Genomic DNA, 5,953 nt, shown 5'->3' on the forward strand with positions numbered 1-5,953 from the left:
TATGAGGAGATACATGAGTGTTAAGGGGTCAAAGATTGTTTGGAAAAAAAATGGTGTGGCGTTCTATTCTCTCTGCCTACCCCTGCGGAAAGCGGCATGATGGTAAGTTAGTTATATCCTAATAGATGAAGAATATGGAAGTCTGGAGATTCACACGGCTTACGACAATCTGTGATTAGCTGGTTTAATATGAATGACAACCACATTACTCAATTTTTCATATTCTTTCACATTCTTCTTCATCTATGTTGAGATATCAATAAAAAATCTTGATAACTTCATGTTTATTTTTAATTTGTCATTTTACTCCAAAAGCTATTTTTATTTTGTGTCTTTTCATTACCCTTTATACGGTTTTAAGCAGCTTGTTGATATATAACAAACCGTGTACGTATAATTTAGGTGTCTCTGCGTCTGCCTACATACGCAATAAATTAATCTGAATATCCTTGTTCCGTATCAGTGATACAATAAAATAAATTTAAATAATTACATGCTTTACAAAAAATTTAGAGATGGGGCGCAGGTGATATTTTATTAAATATTATTAAATTTTTAATAAATTTTATTATGTTTTATTAATGAGTCTACATCTGTTTGAACGCTGCATAGGGGATTTCACGAAGGTTTTCAGCCATAGATGATGCCGAAAAAGTGGCATGCTGAAGATGTTTTCAGTTGTAGCACAATCAGGGCTTTTTTAAAACAAAAAAGGTCCCGGAACTCAGTAAAAACAAATACTCAAATATCATTTAAATATTCATTACACTACCTTGTTTTATCATTTTGACGAATTATATTAATATAGATTGTAATTACGTAAGCACAGACATTGTTTCGTTTAATTGATTTTGATAATTAAAAAAATATATGCCCGTAAAAAAAATACCGGAACGTCATTCCACCGCGTTACATGAAAAAAAGCCCTGAACATAACTAACTAACTAACTAACTAACCACCACGCCGCTTCACCGCAGGGGTAGGCAGAGAGAATCGAACGCCACCACTCTTTGCAAACATTCTTCGCCTCTTCTACATTCATGCATACTCTCATACATCTCCCCATACATACTCGACGATTATCACGACTCCTGATCCGGCCGCTTTCAAGTATTTCACATACCTGATTGTGCTAAGTTTTCCTCGGTCTTCAGTTGCTTCTTTTTCCAACTACATTCGCTTCATAAATTTGTTTAATCGTTCTTTCCTCACTCATACGTTCCACATATCCAAACCATCTCAACACACCTTTCTTAATCTGCCGAACATAACTATAACTTCCAAATTTGAGTAGTGTGGTTGTCATTCATGGGGAGAATGGTGAATGTTGCATATATATACACTGATCACTTAAATCAGCGTATGACAGGTCGTGAGCTTCGTCGTTGCTCTGAAGAAAAAACAATATAAGTATTTACTTTAAAACTGCTTGGCATCATAAAGGAAACGACTTCAAACTCTCGTTGCTCAGAGTATGTATGTTTGATTGGCAAAATAGCGAATTTTCTTCCTACACACTACTTTAAATTATTTAGAGTAACATATGTAATATATCTACCAACACGTGTGTTTATAGTTAATAGGGAACGTGATATATTATGCTTGTGTACTCTGCATATCATAGATAAATTACGAGTATGTGGGTAGGTTTTTTTTTAAATAATAATATTATCAGAATTGTAACACAATTGTATATTCCTAGCCTAGGAAATAATGAATCTCTAATATTATAGGCCTCGTAAATGAAAGACAATACATAGTTTCTGTTTTTTTTTTTTTTAAATATCATATGAATAGAATAGCTACAGTTATAGAACATGAAAAATTGAAAGCGCATTGTGTATTTGTTAAAAAAAAACACATGTTTCACCATCTTGAATACAAGTACTATGTTCAAGTACTATCTATCCTCTGATTGATTGCAAAAACTGGCAAAATACACAAGTAGTTTGAAATGTCATATTTGTGGGGTTTAAAAGTTCAAGTAGAAAATTTAACTTTCAGTTTAATAGCGGGTATTGTATTCAGGCTAAAGGCTTTAAATAACAGGGATTATTCAAACAGGGATCTTAGAATTAACGTTTTTTGTCAGTATACCCACGATATTATACATCTTGATCCAGCAAGTTGGAGCGCAGTCCTGATTATCTTGCCTTCATGTAATTAACAGTTTCGTTAGCACAGCATCGATCCGATGCGCTGCGGTTAGGGGTCAGAGGAAGGTTAACAAGTCACACTTTATCATTTTAGTCAATCAATTCTAGAAAACTGTATCATCACGTTTCATTAAGAAAATAACCTATTATTGTATCAACATTAATTGCTGGTAGCGGTGTGTCAATTGAGAAACATTAGTACTGTAGTAGTTAGCAGTACCTACATATGTACATATCGCTTAATCCTTTCAACAACGTCATACATCAAAAATCGTAAATTTTCATGTTTTCGGAATGCCCCGAAAATGTACCATATCCCAGCAAAAGAGGCATATTTTTAACTTAATATTTACCCGCTACAGGCCAGAAGGTGTTGTTTTAGCATTTTGAAGAAAAGGTATTGTTTAATATTTTTTTTAAATATACTAAATATTTTTCCAATGGAGAAAAAACCTTCAGGTTTCACCTAAAAACATCTGTTGCACAGTAAAAAGTTCAATAAGTGGCTTAATGTTTATTTTTAATACATTTAATTTTTTTTTTACTTTAAAAACGATCTCCTGAAAAATCAAGTTTTTGTTATTTATGACGTTCTTGAAAGGAGTGAGCGATATGCACTTACGGCCCAGCATTCGTTATGTCGCTACTCAATTTTCTCTAAATCCAGGTACTATTATACGTACCATGCCTAATTGTTTTTTTTTTCTTACAACACAGAATTTGCATTGGAAAAATGAGTTTTTCTCCGAAATAATTATACGGTTTTGAGAAGAAAACTGTTATTGAAAGGTAAGGATTAAAAAATAAAATTATTAAATTTATTATTTTATTTTATTATATTTTTATTACATATTTTTCCTATATATTCTAAAAAACAAAAACAAAAATCCAGCATACATTCTTTAAAAAAATCGGGTGTGAGGAGACAGGTGACCTCTCCGGTAGTCTCTGGTGGAATGAATGCGATTTAACGAATGCTGGGCCTTAAGGGGATATTCGCAAACACATAATTCATTCGACCGGAGAGGTCACATGTCTCTTCACGCCCGATTTTTTAAAATAATGTATGTTGGATATATTTGTTTTTTTTAGAATTTATCTAGAATTTTTTTTTTTTAACTCCATACCTTTCAATGAACCTATCAACACTATATAATTCTTTCGAAGAAAAACTTATTTTTTCAATGCAAAATCGGTATTTTTAGAAAGAAAAAAAACAATTACGTTATATGTTACCTGGATTTAGAGAAAATAAAGTTGCAACTTAAAACTGACCACTCATGAGCAGTAGATACTATTATTTGTTGGACCTATTCGACAAAGTTCCAGAACCAAAAAATAATGCGGAATGAAGATTAGGTGATGTCACCATTTAAAGGACAGTTTTTTCCATTTTATTTATTTGTTTAGTTTACTCGAAAACAGTACTTGATAGAAATAAACGAATTAAAATAACCAAAGATAAACAAGTGACGTTTCAAAACCGTTTCCTTTTTTTAAGATTCCAAATATTTATTATGATCAAACAAGTAGTCCAATGGATCAACTATTATCATGTTTTAAAAGCGATGTGATTTTGACGTTGTGAGGAATGCAGAGATAAGGCGTTGGACGCAGCAAATCTTGGTCACAACTGTCGTCAAGAAAAGGCGATTCAGTTGGCTTGGACATGTATTCCGCATGCCTCCCGAGAGCCTTAATCAAGCTTGCCTCTCTTACAAGGCATCAGGTTCGCGCCGCCCAGGACGACCACTGCTGACAATTCGTCGGCAGTTCTCGTCAGAACTTCGGGACGCGGATCTGACTTGGGAGGATGCAAGGGAGCTGGCAGCCGACAGAAAGGCCTGGAGACAGTTTGTGGACTCCATATGCTCCACCTAGGGAGCAGATATGGTTAATAATGTATATATATATATATATATATATATATATATATATATATATATATATATATATATATATACATATATATTTATATAAATATATATATATATATATATATATATATATATATATATATATATATATATATATATATATATATATATATATATATATATATATATATATATATATATATATATATATATATATATATATATATTTATATTATGATCATGTGGAGAACATAACTCTTCTCTGCAGACTAGTAACATCGATAATATTATATTTAGGAGGCCATCGCGTTGCATTCTCGGCGTGGGGTTCCCCTTTTCTATTTTTATAATTAATCGTTTGTAAATATGATACCAACTTATCTCTAGTTGTAACGCTTGTGATATTTTCTACTGTAACAAATGTGATATTTTTCCACACGTTTTAAACTCAATTAGTTTTTAAAAAAGAACTACTATGAACCAATAATTACGCAATAATTTATAGGAAATACTTAATGGGACGTAAAACGAAACGCCTGAACTATAATTTAACATAATTAACTCATATTTTCCATGAAAAATAATTGTTTGTAAGAGAAAAACAGGCGCTAGGTGGACGTTTGACTGCAGAATATTATGCGGCGTCGCGTCATGGGTTTATTACGTGTCTTTTTTATTTATTGCTTTATGTTTATTTTTAAGGGTTATTATTTATTATAAACTACGCTTGGATGGCTTGACTCTGGCCAATATCTGTACCCGACGGATTCTTCAGTTCTTTGGACATGCACGTGGCAACGAGGATAGCCTGAAACGACTAGTTGTGATCGGTAGCCTGGAGGGAAAGAGAGGGAGAGGAAGATCCCCTACACGATGGACCGATCAAATTAAGGCAGCAGCAGGCACGTCAGTGGTTGGAGCGTTACGTGCAGCGCAGTCAAGGGATAACTGGAGTCATTGCTTCTGCAAGGGTCACAACCCTCAGCAATGAGGAATAAGACGGAGAAGTAGAATTATTTATTATATTAGTCCTGGTACCTTAATTTAATATATTTCTTCTTCAATATTTTTTTTCCTGTTTAATTTTTGAAAATGGATTTTTCACTTAAATCTCAAAAGATCTTTACAATGTGTGTTTTAAAAAGTATATCTTAATAGTCAATCGAATTTAATTTTTTTTAAAGTACTTTTAATTACGATATCGTGACTATCCTTAGAACTAAAATTCATGTTATATCTTCCTTTATTCGCACCCAATTGTGCATAGGGCACATTGTATGAAGCAATGTTATTTTGATAGTTACTCATAATATCAATACTTACGAATTAAGGCAAGATGATCAGTTCTGCGATTCAGGTACCAGTCAAGGGTGATTAAATAAATATTAATGTGCTAAATAAGGTGTATCTATTTTGACCCCCTGAGAACCGAGAAACTCCACCACGGTAGCTAAACGCTTCAACAACTTCACTACGGACGCGGATACTTTATGATTGTTGTATTGCAGAATACTCTACGAAACGGTTCTTATTATGACTCATTTGTTACTGCTTATTACGAAATTTATTTAACCGCGATATCGGAAACGTCAATAGGCATTAATAATGATCACGAGTGCGCTTTTGCTTAATTTTAATTGATATCTCGTTTGACAATAGTGTCATGCAAATAATTCTGATTGCAATATTGTCGTATCATTGAAGTATAGTAAGTGATCGAGCGTCCGGTTCCGTCTATAGCCGGCGCGAGTGGGTATTGGGTGTGTTGTGTTCTGTATGTTTAATTTTCTTGAGACGTCTTTGCACCTTTACGTCATCATCGCCATCGACTAGGTCGCTATAGGCTTGCGAGCGCTGCTGTACTGTAAACATTGCGACTAAATAATTCAGTATTCAGTGTATTCAGTACTCGGTGATTC

This window comes from Brachycentrus maculatus, unplaced genomic scaffold (genome assembly GCF_059751285.1).
Source record: "Brachycentrus maculatus isolate JH-2025_06_01 unplaced genomic scaffold, ASM5975128v1 h1tg000396l, whole genome shotgun sequence".
In the NCBI taxonomy this organism is placed as follows: Eukaryota; Metazoa; Arthropoda; class Insecta; order Trichoptera; family Brachycentridae; genus Brachycentrus; species Brachycentrus maculatus.